At 40.8% G+C, this 24,611-nt stretch overlaps 1 protein-coding gene and 1 pseudogene across 4 annotated transcripts in view; both read left to right on the forward strand.

Annotated features, from left to right (window-relative positions):
* Nucleotides 1-24,611, forward strand: part of NTNG1 (netrin G1) — a 396,875-nt gene that overhangs the window by 268,772 nt on the left and 103,492 nt on the right. The gene's annotated exons all lie outside the window — the stretch shown is intronic.
* LOC133760879 (adenylate kinase 2, mitochondrial-like) lies at nucleotides 5,580-6,059 on the forward strand (annotated as a pseudogene).

Here is a 24,611-nt window from a genome sequence, read left to right on the forward strand (position 1 = left end):
TTAATTTTATTTGGGGCTGGCACTGTGGTTTGGTGGGTAAAGCTACTCCCTGCAGTGCTGGCATCCCATATGGGCACCCGTTCAAGTCCCAGCTGCTCCACTTCAGATCCAGCTCTCTGTTACGGCTTGGGAAAGCAGTGGAAGATCGCCCAAGTCGTTGAGCCCCTGCAGCCATTTGGGAGTTCTGGAGGAAACTCCTGGCTCCTGACTTCAGACAGGCACAGCTTCTGCCATTGGGGTCATCTGGGGAGCAAACCAGTAGATGGAAGACTTCACTCCCCTCAATGAGTAAATACATCTTTAAAACATTAATTTTATCTGTTACTTTTTAAAAATGTGGCTTCTGAGAACATTTAAACTTACATATATGGCTCATATCTGTGGCTCACAATAATTTTCTATTATAAAGTGCTGAATTAAAAGGCAGCTAAGATTAAGTATGTTGTCTAGGACTTTGAATTTCTTCTCTAGGAAGATTTCATTAAAATGGTGAAAATCAACCCTAGAATCTTGTCTTCATTCACACTGTGACTCCACGGTGCAAGCTTATAATAGGAACAGTTCCACCCCTCCCAAAAAAATGAATAGTGCTTATGAAGAAAAGGCAACCAAAGGATTAACAATGTTGTGAATGATTTACTAGTGGTACACAACAAGCCCTGTTTGCACTCAAGGGCCCATAAGAAACAGCTGGACTCCAGTGCCACTTTTTAAGAAGTTACAGGATAATAAAAACATACAAACACATGAATATATTTATTCATTTGCATATAGGTAAGCCAATATAATTTTATACATGCATATTTTACAGTCACTTACCATATGTGATGTAATGATGCCGATAAATATAAAAATTCAAATTCAGCTATAATACAAAATAGAGAGAATCTTCAATGAAACATAATCAGATTTTTGCATATTTTTTCTATATGCCACTTGGCACAAGATATGATTTGTAGCAGCTACTTAACATAATCCCTTAGAATGTGAATTCATAAGAATTTAAAATCCATTTTAAAAATCTAAAACGATTTTGAGTTTGTTTTGCTTGCGGGAGGGCAGGTCTTAAGCATACCACTATTATGCTCAAGCATTATTTTATTGTGCAGTCTTTGAAAGCAATATTAAACAGTATGAAATTAACCTCTCTTGTTTCTCCAGCAGCAGTAAACAGTTCAACAGAAACTCAATTTCCTTTCAGATCACAAATGCACTGTATTCCCCACTGTGTCGAAGTACCTTCTCTAGTTTGCCTCTCCAGTAAGCTGATGACAGATAAAGAGTTTGCCACCAGTGGCTGCTCCAAGAAACAATAGCAGTGACACAGAGCTGTAGCGACTCACCTAGGAGTATGCGGGGGAAATAATGTAGCAGAGTTAAGTGATATTTTTGAATGGTGCTGTAACCGTGTCCACTCAGATGGTAATTTAATCTCCAGAATTTGAGATCTCCCACACAACAAATTGTTCCCCTTCAGTGGCAGAGGAGGGAGAAAAGTGCAGAGACACCAGCTGGCAGGTGGCTGCTAAGGAATGCCACCTGCAAATATAGATCGGAAGTGGTGGGTCATCACTCCCATCTCAGAAGGACTGCTTTAGGATGGTGTCTGAGCAGATGTAAGGGCACTTTGAATTAAATATAGACCCAAAAATCTGTCTCCAAGTTTATTGTGACACATTCTCTCCAGAAAACTGGAAACTCATAGCTAAAATTGACTTTATAACAAAAGGGTGTAGAGTCAAGGATGATGCTCCAAAAGGCCTGAAACTCCAGTGTCCTAAAGTCACAGGGCTGTGGACAAAAGTTGTTTCTAGGCCAGTGCCGTGGCTTAACAGACTAATCCTCCGCCTATCCCGGTTGCCCCTCTTCCAGGCCAGCTCTCTGCTATGGCCCGGGAAGGCAGTGGAGGATGGCCCAAGTGCTTGGGCCCTGCACCCGCACGGGAGACCAGGAGAAGCACCTGGCTCCTGGCTTCGGATCAGCACAATGCGCTGGCCGCAGCGGCCATTGGAGGGTGAACCAACGGCAAAAAGGAAGACCTTTCTCTCTGTCTCTCTCTCTCTCACTATCCACTCTGCCTGTCTAAAAAAAAAAAAAAAAAAAGTTGTTTCTATAAAGCTGAGTGTGTGAGTGAAAGGATAAAGTTGGACTTCAAATTTTTCCCAAATTTTTAATGAACAAGTGATTGAGATACAATGGAATCTTCCACATCTCTGTCTAGATTAAAAAGATGCAGCATAAGCTCATCTTGCTTATTAAGACTTAGGATGTCATTTGATTTTCAGATTTTTTTTTTGAGAAATTACATAGAATACTTTTGAAATATCCATTTTAAGATATTTAGATTCATTGTGTCCACAAAAAACAGCAGGCCTTTAAATTTGTAGTCATTTTGAATCCTATTTTAATGTATTCCCAGAAGCCTAAGTTTCTCTGTCAGAATTACTGTATAAAATCTTGATTAAATATTTATGGATTTCTTAAAATGTATATTGGTTGCTTGATCTACTGAATAAGCATACATTCATTACTCTTCTTTTACACAGGGCTGCTAAGTAGGAACAATGCCTTTATCTGTTTCTCTGTGTCTTGCACACTATGGGTGCTTAATAAATGTTTAATGACCTCAAGGCATATGATAAATCAGTCCTGTGCTACAGATACAGTGGGCAAAGAGACTGAATCCTGAATAGAGACCTGGGCATTCTAAACTGGTGCCTGCCAACAAACGGGAAATGCATGTCTTAATATTAGCCAGAAATTCATTGTTTTTGTTTTTGTTTTTGTTTTTGTTTTTGTTTTTTCCTGAACCCTAAGAAGTGGAGTTCGGACTGAGAAACAGGCAGATCTGAAACTCCTTCCGGAAGCGCAGAGCCTACTGATTGACACCAGCACACCTTGTTCATTACAGACACCCAGGCAACAGTGGTGGAGTGAGGGATCGCTGCTGTAGCCCAACAGTCTTCACACACAGTGTGATCAGTGGGACCCCCCAGGAAAACGTTTCCCTGTGTGGTTCTTAAATCCTGGAATACCTTTGTGTATGTGGATTCCTGCTGCATCAAAGCCAAGCCTGAAATCTCCATTGTATCCTTAGAGAATGGCAGCTGTTCTCCATTTGTAAAACAGGAACTTTTGCCAAAAAATACATATTACCAATCTATGAGCCATCCAGATTTCCCATAAGACCTAGCCTACTGGAGTTACCATGTGTTAAGGTTCTTTAAATAAAATTAACTGGAATATCCATTTCATATACAATAGGAAACCTGTTATTCTAACTCCACATCCTCATTATTTCCAGGGTTCTTAGAGGATTTTTCTACTTCCTCATTACCTCTTGCTCCAGTTTCCTGTATCTACTCTCTTGGTTCTGCCTCTCCCCCATCTGCTGTTCCCTTCCCTTTCTCCTACGAGAAACTAAATATGTGGAGCAGGAATGACTCTCAAGTGTGCAAAAATATCACATTTCTTTATTTCTCTATCTAACAAAAAGACCTGGTGTCAGATTCTTCAGTACAGTTTTCTCATTTCACCTTCCTTTATAGCAATTCTGGGTGTGCTAGGTACTGTTGCTGTCCTCATTGTACAGATAGGGAAACTGACACTGACGGAAGTTAGTGAACTTAACTGAAGTCTCACAGTCAGCACACAAAGTGCTACCAGTTGCACTTAAGACCCGAAGTCCACTCCCACATCTGACTTTAAGTCTACTGCAATTCACTACTCCATGCAAAGATATCTCATTGTGATTTAAATTGGCACTTTTCTAGCAACTAAGGACATTGAGCATCTTTCATTCGCTTATTTGCCATAAATCTCTCTTAGTTCAAATCTTTGGTACAATTTTTAAATTATAGATTGGGTTATTTGCTTTCTTATTATTGAGTTATATTGCAGATAATTTTTTTTGTCAGATTTGTGTTTTGCAAACAACTTCTTAAAATCCATGGATTTCTCCATCTGTCTTTTTTTATTCTTCTTTACATTGTCTTAAAAGTAGAAATTTTTAATTTTATCAATTTGTTCTTTTTTTAAAAAATATTTATTTATTTATTTATTTATTTGAGAGGCAGAGTTACAGAGAGAGGGAGAGACACAGAGAGGTCTTCCATTTGTTGGTTCACTCCCCTAACGCCCGCAAAGGCAGGAGCTGTGCTAATCCAAAGGCAGGAGTCAGGAACTTCTTCCAGGTCTCCCACCTGAGTGCAGAGGCATAAGCACTTGGGGTAACCTCCACTGCTTTCCCAGGCCATTAACAGGGAACTGGATCAGAAATGGAGCAGCCAGGACTCCAACTAGTGCCCACTTAAGATGCATTGCTGCAGGCGGAGGCTTAAATTCCTGTGCAACAACACTGGCCCCACTCAATTTGTTCTTTATGGTGCATATTATTGATGTCATACATAACAAATCTTTTCCTAACCCCAGATCACCAAGATTTTCTTCTATGCGTTCTTCTCAAAAATGTAAGCGTTTGTGCTTAATATTTAAGATAATGATCAGCATTGAGTCAACTTTTATAAAGAATGTTAGGAATGGATAGAAGATCATTTTTATATGACTAATTTTTCTACCATTTTTTTAAAGATTTATTTATGTATTTGAGTTACAAAGAGGCAGAGCCAGAGCCAGAGGTCTTCCATCCACAGGTTTGCTCCCCAAATGGTCACGATGGCTGGAACTGGGCCAATCCAAAGCCAGGAGCCAGAAGCTTGGGCCACACTCCACTGCTTCCCCAGGCACGTTAGCAGGAAGTTGGATTGGAAGTGGAGCAGCCCAGACTCTGACCAGCACCCATATGGGATGCTGGCACTGCAGATGGAGGCTTGACCTGCTATGCCGCAGTGCTGGCCCCACTACTACCATTTCTTGAAAAGACAGTCCTTTTTCTACAGAAATGCCTTTGAGTTTTTGTCAAAATCAGTTGTCCATAGATGTATGGGTCTATCTGTGGACTGTTTATTCTGTTCTCATTTATCTTTATACCAATTTTACACTGTTTGCATTCCTGTAGCTTTATAAGGCTTGAAATCGCCTAATTTAATCTTCCATCTTGCTCTTTCTCACACTTGTTTTGGTTATTCTAGACCTTTTATATTTCCATATGAATTTTGGCATAAGATTCAATATTTAAAGGAGAAATAGAAGTCTGATGAGCTTTATGCTTGGCAGGTGGAAGGAATTAATTTGGAATGCATTGAACCCATTGATAATTTGGGGGAGAATTGACATTTCAACAATTTTTAGTCTTCTGGCCCATCAAGAGCATCTCTCCATTTATTTAGGTCTTTTTTCTTTCAGCAATGTTGTGTCTATTTGTATACAGGTCACGTACATATTTTTTCAGATTTATCACTAAATGCTTCATATAAATTATGTAAGCTTTTAGTTCAATTTCCAATTTCTTGTTACCAATCTTTAGAAATATGATTGATTTTTATATATTGATCTTTTATCCTCCAACCTTGCAAAGTTAGCTTTTTGAGATCCTTTTAGATGTGTTGCACAAACAAGGAGTCAGAAATAATGAGAATGGGAAGAGTGCGGGTATATGGCAGTGAGAGACTTTGATGGGCATGGCTCCCAGTGTGTTGGCAACCAAACTCAAGTATCTCAAAAGCATCCAGGCCATGCTGCTGGGCCTGCCAGAGCCTGGCAAAAGGTACCTTGGTACCTAGACTGGCCCCAGATTTCTGTGTCTGTCATTTAGCCATCAAGGACATGCTCAGGTCCATGGTAGCTTCTGGCTCAGAGCTGGGAAAAAGGCTGAAGGGAAACTGGTGAATGATGAAATGGTCATGGAGCTCACTGAGAAGTATCTAGAGACCCCGTCATGCAGGAATGGTTTCTTCTAGAGGCTTCCCTCAGAGTGGGAGGCAGGCAAAATTGCTGGCTGTCCTGATGGAGAAGAGGAAAGAGAAGCTTGGTTCTGTTGTTGAATTCAGTATCCCAGACACCCTGCTCTTCCAGAGCATCGCAGAAAGGCTGATTACCCTCAACTGTGGCCATTCCTACCACAAGGGGTTCAGTTCCCTAGAGGGACCCATAAAAGATGACATCACTGGGGAACCCTTGATCCATCAGTCATGAGAAGGCCTTGGAAATCCACATTCAGACCACCCCACTTGTGGAGGACCTCAGGAAACAAGGACTCTACTCTGCCATTGATGCATCCCAGACCTCTGATGTATTTGTGTGCATCCTAGCAGCCTTCTCCAAATCCACACCTTAGGAACAGAAGGCCAGACCAGACCACACCCCTGCTCATCACCTTGCTCTTAAGTGTTGGGCAGAGTGGAAGGGTGGTCCAGGCAAGGATGGGGAGGGAGAGCTGAGGAGGAGCTTGAGTGTTCAAAAGAGCAGCGTTCCTGCAGTGAGGCACTTTTTTTTTTTTTTTTGCACACAGGTGGGAGTTGTAAAAGTATATGTAAAGGGGAAGACTAATTTTTAAAATACACTGACTGGACTGATTAGGTTCAAATACAGAGAGCAGTCATATTTCAAAGGAATGGAGATGGGGCCAGTACAGTAGGTTAATCCCCTACCTGCGGCGCTGGCATCCCATATGGGTACCAGTTCTAGTCCTGGCTGCTCTTCTTCCAATCCACCTCTCTGCTATGGCCTGGGAAAGCAGTGGAAGTGGCCCAAGTCCTTGGGCCCCTGCATCTGTGTGGGAGACCGGAAGAAGCTCCTGGCACCTGGCTTCAGAACGGCACAGCTCTGGCCGTTGCGGCCATTTGGGGAGTGAACCAACGGATGGAAGACCTTTCTCTCTGTCTCTCCCTCTCAATGTCTGTAACTCTACCTCTCAAATAAATAAATAAAATATTTTTAAAAAATAAAAAAATAAAAACAATCAAAGGAATAGAGTTTTCATTTACTTGAACTAGTCATGATACTTTTTAAAGCCCTTGCCCTATGAACTCGGTTTTTATCTCAGAACCTCATGGGTTGCCAGGCAAAGAATGCAGGAAATAAAACTGTGGCCCCATTGGTCCTAGAGCTTGGGACAGGAAACATTTTGAATATTGACCTCCCTTCCTCACACCAGCAGACCAGAAAATCATCTCCACATTGGAGAGAGAGCCAGGGGTTCATTCAGGCCAGTGGTGGCTCAGCAAATCAATTCTGCTGATTTTACCAGTCCACCTGCCCTCCTGACTAATCTCTAAGCAGCCACCCAACATTCTACACTACACTCTTGCCTTCTCCACCCACAGTGCATAAAGGGTCCTTTGGAAATCAATGAGAAAATGTCCTATGCTATATCATCCAGTGACTGGAATTTCCATCCTGCAATCCTGCAACTCGGATCACTCAACATTACCATGATGAATTGTCTTCAATGAAATCCCTTTCTTAACTGACCAAATGCTGCCTTGTTGGGCCCTTAAGTCAATAAATTATATGAAAAATTTTGAGGAAAAAAAAGTAATAAGAATAAACTTTTTTATGTTTTTTTTTTGAGAGGTAGAGTTACAGACAGAGAGAAGGAGAGACAGAAAAAGGTCTTCCATCTGCTGATTCACCCCTCAAAAGGCCAGAGCTGGGCTGAGCCAAAGCCAGAAGCCAGGAGCTTCTTCTGGGTCTCCCATGCACCTGCAGGGGCCCAAGCAGTGCACCATCTTCTATTGAGGCTGCCTGCAGTGCTGGCATCCCATTTGGGCATTGGCTGGATTCCCAGTTGCTCCGCTGTCAGTCAAGCTCCCCACTAGTGCACCTGGGAGGGCAGTAGGGGATGGTCCAAGTGCTTGGGCCTCTGCACCCATGTGGGAGACATAGAGGAAGCTCCTGGCTCCTGGCTTTGGCCTGGTCCAGCCAGGAGTGAACCATCAGATGGAAGATCTCTCTTTCTCTGTCTCTCCTAGGTAAACCTTAAAAAAAAAAGTCTTTTTTATCTTTTTCCTGACCTTAAAGGGAAAGCACTCAGTCTTTGACCATAGTTAAAATGTTAAATGCATGTTTCATGTTAACATGTGCGTAAAGTGCTCTTCTAGTGCTAATCCTCTGAGAGTTGTTATCAGAAACGGATGTAAGATTTTGCAAAATATTTCACCTGTGTCAGTTGAGATGATTATATAATTTTTCTTTTAAGTTTGTTAAAATGGTGAATTGCACAGACATATTTTTACTAGTAAAGCAACCTTGCATTTCTGGGGTACATTTCACTTAGACATGATATATTCTCTTCATTAAATATTTTTTAATTTGATTGGCTAAATTTTTGTTCAGGATTTTTATATTTATGTATATGAGGGTTGGTCTATCATTTTCTTGTCCTGTAGTGACTTTTCTTGGCTTGATGCTAGAGTATTTTGGGGTTCAAATAATTAGTTGGGAATTATTCTCTCCTCTTCACTTTTCTGACAGAGTTTGTGTGACATTGGTATTTCTTTCTTGAGTGTCTCCCAGAATTCTCCAGTGACTGCATTTGGACCTGGAGTTTTCTCAGTGGAAAAAGTTCTAGTTATAAATTCTATTTCTTTAAGAGATAAAAGGCTATTCAAGCTAACTATTTCTTCTTGAGTAAGTTTCAGTAACTTGTAGGAATTTGCCTATTTAATCTAAGTTGCCAAATTTATCCACATCAAGTTGTTCATAATATTCTCTAGTTATCCTTCTACTATCTATAGACTCCATGGTGTCCAGACATAGGTAGTTTGTGTCTTCACTATACTTTTCCCCAGATCAGTCCAACTAGAAATTTTTCATCTTCAAAAATGTGAGAAGTTGGGTGTGGTTCATTAATTGTGACAAAGATAGTATTATGAGGGGCCGATGCTGTGGTGTAGCAGGTGAAGCCACCGCCTGTAGTGCTGGCATCCCATGTGGGACCCAGCTGCTCCACTTCTGATCCAGCTCTCTGCTATGGCCTGGGAGAGCGGTGGAGGAAGACCCAAGTCCTGGGGCTTCTTTACCCATGTGGGAGACCCAGAGGGGGCTTCGGGCTCCTGGCTCCTGGCTCCTGGCTTCGGATGGGCACAGCTCCAGCCATTGCAGCCAGCTGGGGAGTAAACCAGCAGATGGAGGACCTCTGTCTCTCTCTGCCTTTCCTTCTCTCTCTGTGTAACTCTGACTTTCAAATAAATAAATGAATCCTTAAAAAAATTTAAAAAGATATTAATATGTCAGTAGGAGAACTGGGGAAAGGGGTTTATGGAAACTCTGTGTTAGTACCTCACAATTCTTGTCTTGTAAATTTGGAACTATTTTGAAATAAAATGTTTTAGAAAACTTCTCTATGAACTGGATTTTGGTCTTGATTTTTCTCTATTGTCTTTCTGCTTTCCACTCCTTTGGTTACTGCTTTGGTATTTATTAAGTATACTTTGGGTTTAACTGACTCTTCTGTTTCTGGTTTCTTAAAATGGAAGCTGAGGTCATTGATGAGCGTTTCTTCTTCTTCTTCTTCTTCTTTTTTTTTTTTTTTCTTTTTTGACAGGCAGAGTGGACAGTGAGAGAGAGAGACAGAGAGAAAGGTCTTCCTTTTCCATTGGTTCACCCCACAATGGCCGCTGTGGCCAGCGCACCGCGCTGATCCAAAGCCAGGAGCCAGGTACTTCTCCTGGTCTCCCATGGGGTGCAGGGCCCAAGCACTTGGGCCATCCTCCACTGCACTCCCGGGCCACAGCAGAGAGCTGGCCTGGAAGAGGGGCAACCGGGACAGAATCTGGCGCCCCGACTGGGACTAGAACCCAGTGTGCCGGCTCCACAGGCGGAGGATTAGCCTAGTGAGCCATGGCGCCGGCCAACATTTCTTCTTTTTAAAAAGTCTTAGCATTTACTGCTATGAATTCTTCCTCTATCCAGTATTATTCACTGCTGTCCCACAGATTCTGATTTATGTTGTCAATTTAAAATACTTTCTAATTTCCTGCTTTATTTTTAATTTGATTCATGACTTATTTAAACATGTATATTTGCTTTACTAAATGTTTGTGGATGTTTGAGATATCTATTGTTGATTTAGAATTTAATTTCATTTTATTCAGAGAATAATACTGTGTGACTTTAATCATTCTAATTTTATTTTGACTTATTTTATGGCTCAGAATGTGGTCTTTCTTAGTAAGTATTCTGTGTATACCTAGAAAGGTATGTTTTCTGATTGTTTTGGGTGGAATGTTTTATAATGTTAGCAAGATCAAGTTGGTTGATGGTGTTGTTCAAGTCTACAATAAGCTAATTTTCTGTCTTCCTGTTCCACCAACTATTAAGAGAGGAAATTGAAACCTCTGGTCACAATTACAGATTTGTTATTTCTCCTTATAATTCTATCAGTTTTGTTTCATGCATTTTAAAGCTCTGTTTTTAGGAGCATTAACAATTATGACTTTTCTATTTCCTTGATCAGTTGAATCCTTTAGCATGATTAAATAACCCACTTACCTGAGTGATAGTTCTTGATCTGAAATCTACTTTTTTCCTGATATTAACATTCCATTCCAGCATACTTTGTAGTGTTACCATCATCTGTTTATAGACATCATGTAATGATATTGCTGTTTTGTCTATGTCTACTTTTTAAAGATTTATTTATTTATTTAAAATGCAGAGTTACAGAGAGAGGGAGAGACAGAGAGTCAGAGAGAGAGATCTTCCATCTGCTGGTTCACTCTCCAATGGCTATAAATGCCAGGGCTGGGCCAGGCAGAAGTCAGGAGGCAGGAGGCAGGAGCTTCATTTGGGTCTCCCATGTGAGTGCAGGAGCCCAAGCTCTTGGGCCATCTTCTGTTGTTTTCCCAAGCATATTAGCAGGGAGCTGAATCAGAAGTGGAGCAGCTGGGACACAAACCAGCACCTATATGGGTTTCCAGCATCATAGGCGGCATCTTAACCCATTATGTCACAATGCCAGCCACTTTATCTATGTCTTAATTAGAATGTTGAGGTAATTTAGATTTATTGTGATTATTGACATAATTAGATTTAAGTCTAAATCATGCTATTTATTTTCTATTTGTCCCATTTTTACGGTTCACTTTTCCTCATTTTCTGTGTTTGGATTTATGAATTTTTTAACTGCTTCTTATATCTTCTTAGTTTATTAGTTGTAACTCTTGTTATTGTTATTTTAGGATCACTTTGGGGTATATACTATGTAACTGTAACTTACTAATCTCAATTCAAGTGATACTGCACGACTTCAGATATCTAATAAAGGGTCATACCACTTCAGATAAGAAGCTTAGAATACTTCTACTTTGCCCTTCACATCCTTTATGCGTTTGTTTTCCTGTATTTGGTGTGTGTGTGATAAACCTCACAATATATTTTTATCATTTTTATTTTAACAGTTTTTTTTTTCATTTATTAAACTTTTATTTAATGAATATAAATTTCCAAAGTACAACTTATGGGTTACAATGGCTTCCCCCCTCCCATAACTTCCCTCCCACCCGCAACCCTCCCCTTTCCCGCTCCCTCTCCCCTTCCATTCACATCAAGATTCATTTTCAATTCTCTTTATATACAGAAGATCAGTTTAGTATATATTAGGTAAAGATTTCAACAGTTTGCCCCATATAGCAACACAAAGTGAAAAAACTACCGTTGGAGTACTAGTTATAGCATTAAATAACAGTTATTTTTTAAATAAGAAAAACACTGTATGCTTACCACATAGCAGCCATTTCTAGTACTCTTCACTTTTCTGTGTGTAAATCCAGATTTCCATCTGGTATCATCTGTCTTTTGCTTGAGGACCTCCTTTAATATTTCTTGTAGTGCATCTGCATGTGATGATGAATTCTTTCAGCTTTTATACGTCTGAAAATTTCTTTATTTTGCCTTCATTTTTGATAGGTACTTTTCTGGGTCTAGCATTATAATCAACAGGATTTGTTTTTCTTCCATTACTTTAACCAGTTTGCTTCTTTATCATTTCATTTGCATTGTTTCTAAAGGGAAATCCACATGTAACGTGCCTTTTAAGATACTCTGTTCCACTGGTTTGGGGCATTTTGTTGATGATGTGCTAGGTGTATTTTTCTTCAGATTTCTTATACTTGGGATTCATTACACTTCTTGAACTTGGTAAAAACTTGAATATTTTTGCTAATTATTTCTTCAAATATTTATTCTGCCCACCTCTGTCTCTTCTACATCGGCATTTCTACTTGCATGTCTTAGATCACTTGGTTTGGCATGCATTTCACTGATGCTCTTTCCATTTATAAAAAAAATCTTTTTTCCTCCTTTCTGGGTATTTCATTTTAAATAGTTTCTAAGGCTTTGTCTTTAAATTTACTAACCTTTTCTTCTGATGCCATCCAGTTTATTTCACTTTGAAGAACTGCATTTTTTTGTATCAGGAAATTCAAGTCTTTCATTATGTCTTCCAATCCTCTGGTTAACTTTTGAACATATGAATACAATTATAATAATTATTGTAACTGTTTTAATGTTCTATCTCCTAATTCTAATATGCATACGAAGTTTGAGTTGGTTTAGATTGATTGATTTTTGGTGCCATTTTTCTTCTTTCTGTGGCTGGTATTCTTTGTGTGCCAAATATTGTCAATTTTACCTTGGTGAATGGTAATTTTGTATTCCTATGAAGAGTCTTGAGGCTTGTTCTGGGATTTATTAAGTTATTTTGGAAATATGTTAATCCTTTTGGGTCTTGCTTTTGTGATTCATTAGGCTGTCTGGAGCAATACTTAGTCTAGGGTTAATTATTTTGCATTAGTGAAGCAAGACTTTCCTGAGAATTCTATCCAGTGTCCTGTGAATTATGAGTTTTTCTTGTTTGGCTAATGAGAATAGGCACTATTCCTGGTTTTGTATAAATGTTAGACATTTTTTCTAATCCTTTGGATACTTTGCTCTCTGGCCTCATGTATTTCTTTTTCTTTTTTTTTTTTTTCTTTTTTCTTTTTTTTTTTTTTTTTGTACACAGGCATTGACCTCCACTGGACTGAGTAATTAAGGGTCCCCTGTGCAAGTCTCCAGTGTTCTTACTTGTTTGGTTCTCTTCTCTCCACTCTTTCGACTTAACTCTTGAACCCTCACTTCCATCTTCTCTGATGGTGGAGGCAATGGGGCTCTTCCTGGGTTCCTCCTTTCTACACTATGTCCACAAAACTTTATGAAGGCAATAAACTAAGGTATTTGTTGGAGTCACCTCATTTGTTTCCTGTCTATCAGAGATAATTGTCCATCCTTGCCTGATGTCATAAAAACATTACTCAGCTGGCGCCACAGCTCAATAGGCTAATCCTCCACCTGGGGCGCCGGCACACCGGGTTCTAGTCTCGGTTGGGGAGCCGGATTCTCTCCCGGTTGCTTCCCTTCCAGGCCAGCTCTCTGCTATGGCCCGGGAGTGCAGCGGAGGATGGCCCAAGTGCTTGGGCCCTGCACCCACATGGGAGACCAGGAGAAGCACCTGGCTCCTGGCTTCAGATCAGCGTGGTGCACTGGCCGCAGCGCACCAGTCACAGTGGCCATTGGGGGTGAACCAACGGAAAAGGAAGACCTTCCTCTCTGTCTCTCTCTCTCACTGTCCACTCTGCCTGTCCAAAAAAAAGAGAAAAAATTCTCGTATCATGTTTCAGCTATTATTTTGTTTTTATAGGGAGCAGGGGAAGGCAGTGTTGTTGCATCAGTTAGAAGGGTATATGTAGGATCTGTTTTTCCATCTTGGTTGAAAGTGGAAGGTGGAGTCCATGTTCTTAATACATCTTCCAGTGATGTCTGAAAAAATCTAGAGTACTACTGAGCTGGAATTTGTAACTAATAGATTCATTGGCTAAAATGACTATTTTGGATATGAATGGTGTATATTATTGTCTTTTATCCCCAAATGTTGATGTATTTCTTGACTCTGACATAAAAAGAGACCACTCCTCAGAATAAAATCCACTGTAGTTCTCCCACCCTCACATCATAGATTGATAATTAGTAATAAGCATGATTTTTAGCACACCTCAAGGAAACAAATGTGAAATTCACAAACTTCTGTTATTTTAGCCATTTGCTCTGCTCTTTAAGTTCTTGTACCCAAACCCTCCCTTCCTTCCCACTTATTTCTTCCTTCTTTTGAAGAGAGGAAGACAGAGGACAGGTGACTAGTCAACACATTTGGTCATTAATTGTTTGGTCCTAGTTCATATTTGTCTAGAAAACAATAGCAATGATAGTAATAGCTAATATTTATTGAATGTTTATATTGTGCTAAGAATTCTTCTAAATGTCTTACTCTTCCTTACTCATTTATGATCAAAACGTTCATATGATAATATTGCTATAGTCAGTATTTCCATTTTATACATGGGGAAGCTTAGGAGCTTAGGATTTTTAATATTGTCCAAGGTTATATATCTTGTTAAATGGACAAAGTCTAGAATTCCAATCAGAAAATCTTGCTGAGAAGCCAAATCTCTTACCCACTTTACTATGGTAACTTTGTTCCACCCACTGTCTCTCAACTTTGAATTTACATCTTCCCTGAATTCTGTTTTATCCATGAATTTTTGACCTACTTTACTCTGACCTTTAACTTGTATAACACAGGGATTTCTAACCTGGTTACCACCATATCACTTAGAGTGAACTTTACTGGGTAATTTCTTGGCTGTCTTGGTCCCAGCTCCAGTCTTCTCATATTTCTTTCTAACCACTATCCTTGCCCCTTTCTCTCCTACTTTCTGTGATCACAGCTCTGTTCATTCCAAACTGAGTGATATCTCTTTTTACATGATCATGGCTCATTTGTTCATTGGCTTAGCAGCAGAATCTCCTATGGAATAACAGTGAAACAGGAGGAACAAGGAAATACAACCCTACCAAGGGGCACTGAAGTGCCTCCAGGGGTCCTCTGATTCCTCATGCTTCCTTCCAAAGGGACTATTCGGCCTTCTTATCACATATCTGTTTCTCCCAGTTGAGGACATATTTGTCCTTAGAACAAAGTGGTTAAATATTTATTTATTTGAAAGGCAGTGACAGAAAGAGAGGGAGAAAGAAAAGTCTTCTATCTGTTGGTTCACACACACACCCCACCCCCCCAGCCACAAATATCCTCAAAAGTCAGAATTGGGCAAGGCTAAAATCAGGAACCACGAACTCCATCTATGTCTCCCACATGGGTATCAGGAACCCAAGTACTTAGGCCATGATCGACCACCTCATAGGCACTTTCAGCAGTAAGCTAGATAGAAAGCAACGGCAGGACTGAATCCAAGGCACTCCAATATAGGATGCAGACACCCCAACCTACTGTGCCACAGTGCCTTATCCAAGGTGATAAACACTACTTGGAGGAAGGTTTGTGGGGCACTGGAGGACAGCACTGAGAGTCAAGGAATGATTCTAAGGTGACACATTGAATGTCCCAGAAGCCATCATCATGCAGCTGCAATGTGGTGGCTGGGAAGAAAGGAGCATCCCAATCACCCTAGCTGGAACCTCCTACCACCACCATACTTCCAAGTCTGGGAATCCTACTTGATGGCTCCAGAGAAAGAAGAAAGATTTCCCCTCTCCTTCCAAAGCCTGTCATGATCCCTGCCTCAAGATGACTGTCAGGGAACATTCCAGACCTCCTGACCTACATGAAACAACCAACAATGTCTTTGTGCAACAGAACATTTTTTCACATCTGTCTCATCCTTCATCACATCTCTTTAAGGCATCACAGTCCTCTGCAGCCTGTGTGCACTGAGCTTAAACTGGTTGCTTTTTACACTGTTTTTCCCAGAGTATAAGAGATCAGACTCCTCGCTGTTCCTTGTGTCATATGTAATGTCCTGTGAGCAAGTACTTGGACCAAAACATGCATATGTCTCCCGAGGGCAAGTGAGCATTTCAGGCATTGGGCAGCATCATAAATTGGGATTTCCTGAGGCATCTCAGAGACTTGGCATCTGCCAAGGAAGCACCAAATTTATGTCACTAATCCAGAAGGCAAGTTGAAGCATCTGCATTTGGGGATTCCACAGGATCACAGCATTCCCAAGAAGAGTAATTAGGTATTTGCATTACATTGCATGAGTGAAAACCTCACCAAAGTGTGGTTTCCAACACTATTAATAGAGGTAGCCACACAGATACAATATATTGCTGCTGTTTCTAGCAGAACTCCCAAGTGATGGTTTTGCAGCTTTGATTAATATTGAAATACATTCTTTGCCAAGTATTCAGATTTAATGTAAGTTCTTTTGTTAAAAAAGCAATGAAAAGTGGAATTATTTACAATACTTATAAAGTGTAAACTGAAGTTCAGAGAAAGTAAGTACCATGCCTACAGTGGCACAACTTCTTCAGTGGTGAGCGATAAACTGATGCTTCCCCAGGTGAAATAATGACAGGTTTCCAGGAGGTCCCAGGTCCGCAGCAGAGGCATGCCTCCTCCTAGCTCCCAAACAGTGCCTGTGACCCTGAAGGATGCTTATGATGAGTTGTGAAACAGAGGACATGGCCAGGAAAGAAGATATAACAAGAGGCATAACCAGGTGATTGTTTTAAGGCAGAGAGCCCTTCCTAAACAACTGATCAGATTGCAAAAATCGGGGTCACAACTCCAAATCAAATCATCAACAAATGCGGAAGCTAGGATTGATGCACATTGATCCTGGTTCAAAGCACAGATGCAATTCTGGAATGCAAAGGGCAGGAGAACAGTCTTGGAAGTAACAGTCACAGCCACAGAGGTGGGGAATAAGGTTAAACCTGATGCTTCAATGCAGAGGAGCAGAGCTGGGCGCTGTACCAATGTCAGGACCAGAAGAATGTCTGGAAAGAGGAAGAGCTCAAGGGACAAGTTCACAGGTCAGGGCAGACTCAGGACCCAGGACCGAGAGGCTGGTCTGGCCCGGCTGAGCGTGTCTTGCCAGCCTTATATAGCTACAGCTACCCACAGAAGCACCTGTTCCTCCTGGCTCTGTCTGACAGGGTGTGAGGCCAGCCTGCCTGCTTCCCGTCAGGGTCCTGACACCAATCAATGGTGACCACACTTCCCGTCCCACACATCGAACAGAGGGCACTCTGTCAAGCAGATTCACTGTCAGTCTCATATCTTATTCTTTGTCATAAAGCTCTTGTGTTTACCAGTGCATTAAATATAACCCTGCAATAGAAAATCCTCATTTTCATGCTTGAAATACATTATCTAACAGAATATCTATTTGACTTTTACTACATGCCTTTCATTCCTCTAAGTGAGGTAATTGACCTTTACTTTGCTACCCTGTGGATTCAAAGGCTGCACCACACTCTGCATGTGATATTTTCAGTCCTGCAGGAGAGGCGATTTCCATTTGCTTTTGTGGCAGGGTTGCTCTTTGGGCGGGCCCTCAAATGAGGGAAAACCTCAAGGCCAGGGACTGCATTGAGGCAGTTATTGTCACCATCAGATGGTTTTTATTAGAAAGAGTACAGGTCACTCCATCTCTGTGGCCACCTCTATGGAAACCTAAAGACCCCGGGTCTGTTAGGCTTCCAGCACCTTCCTTCTTAGTTTCAGATGCTATATCCTCCATTCCCTGAAGATCAGGGGTCAACAGCATTCTTCTGATTTGGCACAAGTTCCTGAAAGTTTAAAATCATAACCAAACTAAACAATCTGTAAGGGAGGAGAATATGGCTGTTATTGGTAATATCCAAAGCTTTGTGTCAGCCAGATGTACCTGGAAACCTTACATAGGACCTTTCAGTACGGACATTACGTGGACATCTGCAAGTCAGAAACTTGGAAGTCTTTGCCCCTTCTAGTGCCTCCCCCCTTATTTTTTCATTCCTGCAGCCAAAGTGATGACAGACTAATGAAGCTGAGGATGAGGATGAGGATGATGAAGAAGAAAATGTTGGCAATGTTAGCAAGTACTATGTGCATTTTTAAATGCTTCAAAGATATTCTGTTGTTCTGTGTCACAACCTTATGACATGGGTACCACTATTATACAGTGGATATCCAGGAAAACTAAAGAGCATCTGAGTCAAAGCTAGCTTATCTATCCAAGGTCACACTGCAAGCAAAGGTAGAGCCAGAATTCAAGCTGACAAATTTTGGACTTAGGAGATAGAAGACTTGGATGTATGTTTTGATCCTAGTATATTTGGACAAATTATATATATATATATATATATATATATATATATATATAGAGAGAGAGAGAGAGAGAGAGAGAGAGAGAGAGAGGGGTGATTCATTATCTATCAGTTACCTTCTGGAAGTCCAGTGTTCCTTTCCCAACACCCCAGGAGGAATTCAGGCACTCCTAGGAGAAGCAGCCAGTAGGGAAGCCCCATTACATAACTCCCTCCCTCCCACAGGCCCAGTAAGAGGCCAGCAAACATGGATGATGGGCTTGAAAGCATCTTGCCCCGGGGAGGCCAGCAGTTGATCACCGATGCCTTTGACTTAGCATCCACTGTACAGTTGACCAGGATCCCATGGCTGGATTCTTCCCTTCTGTACTCCTACCTCTGAGGCCTCCTGAGACAAGGATTTGGGTATAAATACTACATATGGGAATAAGCCCAGAAAGCACTCCACAGTGATACGATATGGGGAGTAACCCTAGCAGGAAGAGAAGTCAATGACAGTGCTGTTCTACAGAGCTGTCACCTGAGGGGCAAGGATGTTGGAGTGTTGTCTTCCAACATGCATCCCTTATCATTTAGGGGGGCTCTGCCTGACACTATCTCACCCGTGGCTTGTTCAACTTGTTGCTCCAGCACTGAGCATGCTGAGGCAAGAGGTGAGAGATCAGGAAGCTGAATGGGAGGACTGTCTCCAGTGACCTTCACGGGAGACAACAGCAGAATTTGAGAGAGGCTATACATTTTCTTGCACAAAACCTCCTTTTCCTTTCCCTTCCATCACACGACTCTGATACCCCATGGAAGTTAGAACAGAAATGTTTTGCAACTAAAAACAAGGCCAAAAGACTACAATTTTTAAACCTGTGAAGACACAAAAGTTGCCTGAGTTTGTGTAAAGTATTGCTAGTGAGAGGATGTGTTGTCAAACAGCCATCCATTGATTGGATAAATAAACTATGGGATATGTACTCTATGGAACACTATACAGCAGTAAAAAACAATGAAATCTGGGCATTTACAACAAAATGGAGGAAACTGGAACACATCATGCTGAGTGAAATAAGCCAGTCCAAAAGGGACAAATATCATATGTTCTCCCTGATCGATGGCAACTAAATGAGCATCTAAAATGATACCCATTGAAGTGAAATGGACACTATGAGAGACAATGACAGGATCAGCCCTTGTCTAGACTGTTGAGGAACAACTTACTATTTTATTCCTTTTAGTATTTTTGTTGTTGGTGGTGGTGGTGTTGTTGCTCTGTTTGTTCTACATAAGACCACTGGTTGAACTCTGTAATCAATGCACAATCATTCTTAGGCATTTAAAATTAACAGAAAAGTGATCTCTGTTAAACATAGGAGTGGGAATAAGAGAGGGAGGAGATATATAGGTTGGCACATGCTCACTCGGACTTACCTACAATGGTGGAACTAGAAATGTGCCAGGGGATTTCAACTCAATCTTACCAAGGAGGCAAGTACCAATGCCAGCGCACTTGGTAAAGTGATAAGTATAAATACACAACCGATCAAAAAGATAGGGTATGTGTCGAAAAGATTTCACAAATAAGACCAGTGTAAGCAAATAATGAAGGATAGAATTAAAAGGGAGAGAATGATCCTGCAGGGGAAGCAGGACACACAGCAGACTCATAGAATGGCAAACGCCCCAAACAGCACTCCGGCCTCAGAATCAACCCTTGGGACATTTGGTTCTGGCTAAAAGGTCCATGAGAGTCTCACAGGCATGGAAAGCCATGACATAGTGGCAAAAAACAATCTAAATGAAAGACCCTGGTGAACAAGACCCCAGCAGAAGGAACAGGCCATCAAGGAGAGAGACGCCTTTCTCTGAAGGGAGGAAGTTGATAAACTCTAGGGGCTTGCATAGCCTTGACAGCTCACAGCAAGAGTCTCGGGTGATTGCTGACATCATAAATAAGAGTGCCAAATGTTAAATCAACAATGGGAGTCACTGGGTACATGCTCCCCACGTAGGATCTCTGTCCTTAATGTGTTTTACTATGAAACGTAAAAACACTACTAGTCGAACAGTACCCTATATCTTGTGCGGTTGTGTGAGTGCAGCCTGTTGAAATCCTTGCTTAGTATATACTAAGTTGATCTTCAGTATATGAAGGTAATTGAAAATGAAACTCTATAAAGGACGGGATGGGAGAGGGAGAGGGGAGGGCCACAGGAGGGAGGGAGGGAGGTTGGGGGGAAGCCACAACAATACAAAAGTTGCACTTTGTAAATCCACATTTATGAAATAAAAAAAAAAAAAGCCATCCATGCTAATGATATTTGAGGAGAGAGGGGATACGAAGGTGTGTGGAGAAGTGCTGAGTCATTGTTAATGGATTAAAACAAGAATAATTTTATGTCTTACATGTACCCTCTCTAGGGCTGGATTTTCTTTGTATTTAAAATGGACGGGCAGCGCTGCAGCTCAATAGGCTAATCCTCTGCCTGCAGCGCCAGCACACCGGGTTCTAGTCCCAGTCAAGGAGCCGAATTCTGTCCCGGTTGCCCCTCTTCCAGTCTAGCTCTCTGCTGTGGCCCGGGAGTGCAGTGGAGGATGGCCCAAGTGCTTGGGCCCTGCACCCACATGGGAGACCAGGAGAAGCACCTGGCTCATGGCTTCGGGTCAGCACGGTGCACCGGCCACAGCGCACCAGTCACAACGGCTATTGGGGGGAGAACCAATGGAAAAAGGAAGACCTTCCTCTCTGTCTCTCTCTCTCACTGTCCACTCTGCCTGTCAAGAAGTAAAAAAAAAAAAAAAAAAAAAAAAGTGGAAATAGTGATACCCTCCTGCCTTCTCTCACAAAGTTGCTGTATAGATGAAACAAAACACCACTAGGAATGTGTACTCTTAGGAGTATGCATTTAAACACAAAGTAAGCTCAATAATACCAGCTAATTTATATTGTTATGCTCACTGTTGCTGATCCTGTATTTCTGCAATTCCACAGTGATCAGTTGGTATTAGATAACCCTTCTATCAAACATTTATTAAAAGCCTACTGCATGATAGGCACTATGAAAGGACCTGCTCAGAGAGATTTAGCCTGCCCCTCCCCCTGCCCCTGTGAAATTCACAATTCCTGTGAACATTGTTTAATTAAAGAGTTTGTTTACTTGTTTGCTTTGTTTTGCTTGTTTATTAATGAACCAATGGTCAGCTATAGGAATATCTTAACCAGAAGGGTTTTATATATAGTGACTATTTAACAAATATTTTATAATGGTGGATGATGAAATCATGTGAGAATTAAAGCTAACCAAGACCTAACATAGGAGCAGTTCATGGCATGCTATCTCATCAAAAGTCACAGTAAACAGTAAAATGAATAGTTTCTTGTTATCTCCATTTTATAAGTGAAGAACTAGTCTTAAAGAAGCAAAGTCACTAGCCTAAGGATCAGACAGTTAAAGAGTGATCAAGAGTGGGTTGAGTCAGATTTGTCTAACTCCAAAATACAGTGCTTTTTACCATAACTAAAAATGTCAGTTCATTATATAAAAAAAAAATTATAAGCAAAAGTTTAGAAATTCAACAGGATTTGAAGCTAGCTATTATAATGACCCCTCCTAGGGATTAGTGCTAAATCCTTGGCAGAAAAATCTGGTTGGTCTAGCTCATTTTTGCAAGCCCAGATGATAGCTTTCAGTTTGCTGTCCAATTCATAAAATAACTGCTTCGGGGGCGTGCATCCAGTCTAGCTCAGTCAGCTTCAGGAGGTGGGGGAGTCATGGAGAAGCAACACAGTATAATCTGCGCTGCTGTTTGGCGTGTCAGAATCGTTTGGTTGCAAGTCATAGGAAACCACTTCAAACTAGTTTAAACAAAATAGAGACAACTCTGACTCAGATAACTAAGAATCCAGGTCACAGCTAGATTCGAGCACCTAGATCATGGTCTCTACAAAGTCTTTAAGTCACTGTCCCTGTCTCTGGGTTTGGCTCTCCTCTTGTCTTGGCTTTGTTCATATTCCCCATGCTATGGCAACCATGGCCAAGAGCAGTTTCAGATTTACTTCCTAGCAGTTTAGCAATATTATCAGAGAAGCACTTACCATTCCCATAATTTCTGTAAAGGCCTGCACATAGACGGCCTCATGTTCCTATCCTTGAACCAAGCATTGTTCCCAGGAAGATAAAATCGGTTGGGTTGATTGACCAAGCCTGGATTTCCTGCTCACTCATGGATCTTGACTTCAGACTCCCCTACCTGAATCATTGAGCTTGAGAATAAGAAGAGTTGATCACAAAGGGTTGTTACTAAAGAAGGAAAAAGGGATCTAGGGAAGGCAAAAGCTACAGCATGCATAGTAATTATAATTTAAATATTACCAGAAGGTGGGGCCTGTCAAGCAGCCAATATGGGACATTTTTTCAAACAAGAACTAAACCTTTTAGCCTCAGGAAACCAGCCTAGCCCACAGAAAGTAAATCAGTTGGTGACTGAACTCATATTTCTCGGTCATATATTACTTGACACTAAATTATGACATTGACTCATGTTAAATTATTTTTAATTTCTGAGGCTGGCATTGTTGCGCAATGAGCCAACTTGCTGCCTGCAGGGCTGCCCTCCCATATCAGAGCACCAGTTCAAGTCCCAGCTGCTCTGCTTCCTGTCCAGCTCCCTGCTAGTGTCCCTGGGAAGGTAGCAGAAGATGACCCAAGTACTTGGGTCCCTGACACGCATGTGGGAGACCCAAAAAAGGAGCTCAGGGCTCTTAGCTTCAATCTGGATCTACCCCTGGCCATTGTGGCCATTTGGAGAATGAACCAGCAGATGAAAGATCTCTCTGTCTCTATCAGACCCTCTATCACCCTGCCTTCCAAATAAATAAATAAATCTTTAAAACTGTATCTTATTTTCATTTTTTATTAAACATTCTGCTGTAATATTGTGGCACATCCCTCACCTCTGAATATCTAACCATACAGATAGAAAGACTGCATCGTTGACTATGCTTAAGATAGTGTCAATAAATCCCATAGCCACTATCTAGTTATTTTTTTCTTGGTCATGTCCTATCTTGTGGATTATTTCAGAACTCGTTGCTGTTCTTCATTTCTATTTTCAGGGTCCTTTGTTTCTTTGCTTTAGAGTCTTCATTTCTAATCTTAAGTGGCACAGTTTGGGTCATTGGTCATGACAAGAAAGATCAAGCTCTTTTGGTGGCTATGGGGTTTTTTCATCTCTGTCTCCATCTTTTTGTGGGTTTTTTTGTTTTGTTTTGTTTTGGCCTTTATACTTCAGCTTTTCCAAGGTCTGTTTAACAAAAGTAGGACACCAAATAAGAGGGAAGAAGAAAACAAAGGCTTTGCTAGGCACACTCTTCTCTATTGGATATTATTTTATTTCTCAGAATAGGGAGAATTAGAAGAAAGCTATTTCCCTCAATTTTCCATACCACCCATGGGAATCTAATTCAATTTCCTCTCAAATTTTGTAGTGAAAACTAAAAGTGTAGAATAAGGTTGCTGTAGTAGAATAGTTTTCTTTGACACAGGTTTGACTTTTAAAAAAATCCTACTCATGGAACTATTTAATCAGTCTGATCCATTTTTAATCAGATTCTAATAGAACCATTTGAAGAAATAAGACCATTCTTAAGTGGACAAGTATACATATTTAAGAGATATCAAGAATTTACCTGATAATCTAACCTGATAAAGGAATGCCACAGTGTCTAATGGTTCACAGCCCTCTAGCCAGAAACAGACTGAACTCTGGTTTTTTAAAACCAGCAAGAAAGTAAGGTTTATTCCTTCTCTATTTTTATCACATAATTCCTTCGAGAGAAGGGAAAATTATATTGCTTAATCCAAGGAAGTATATAAGAAATTATCATTGTATAGTTCACAATAAACTGGAAATAAAAACCTAGGTGAAAAGAAAATTCACCTCTATGGTTCTATAAAAAAGGAAAAAGAAAAGAAAGCTAATGTAGCTGTTGGTTACCCTACCACACAATGGGTGTGATATGTGTGAAAAGCACTTGACGACATTAAGTTGATAACTGCTAGGTTACTTCATTTAATCTTCATAGAAATCCTATGTTACAAATATGAATAGTAGCCCAGGTTACAGGTGAGGAGACTCAGACTCAAATTAGGCGAACACAGCAAGTTCCCAGTAGAGCTAGGACTTGAACTCAGGTCCTCTGTGTCTAGAGTCCAAGCTTTTAACACAAAGCTACCCCATCTCTTTTATGAAGCCTGGTGGCTTGAACTCTGTTCATTTTTATTTCTGGGACTGAAGACCTTTGAATTTTCTATTTTCTCAAAAAGGTTATAAAAATTTACCATGCCTGGGTATATATTAAGCTTCTAGGGTCACTTATTAGACTTGGCTCAGCTTAGTTTTACTTTAACAAGGTAGAATTCTGTATTACTGACATTATCCTATTGGATCTTTTACCCTTCTGTGACTGTTATCCAACCAGTTGCTTCATGAGTTTAGTAAACAGTTACAGAGTACCATCATGTCCCTGAGCCAGCCTCACAAAGTTAGTGCATTTATCTCAGATTTATAGG

The sequence above is a fragment of the Lepus europaeus genome, chromosome 5 (assembly GCF_033115175.1).
Source record: "Lepus europaeus isolate LE1 chromosome 5, mLepTim1.pri, whole genome shotgun sequence".
NCBI classification, from domain to species: Eukaryota; Metazoa; Chordata; class Mammalia; order Lagomorpha; family Leporidae; genus Lepus; species Lepus europaeus.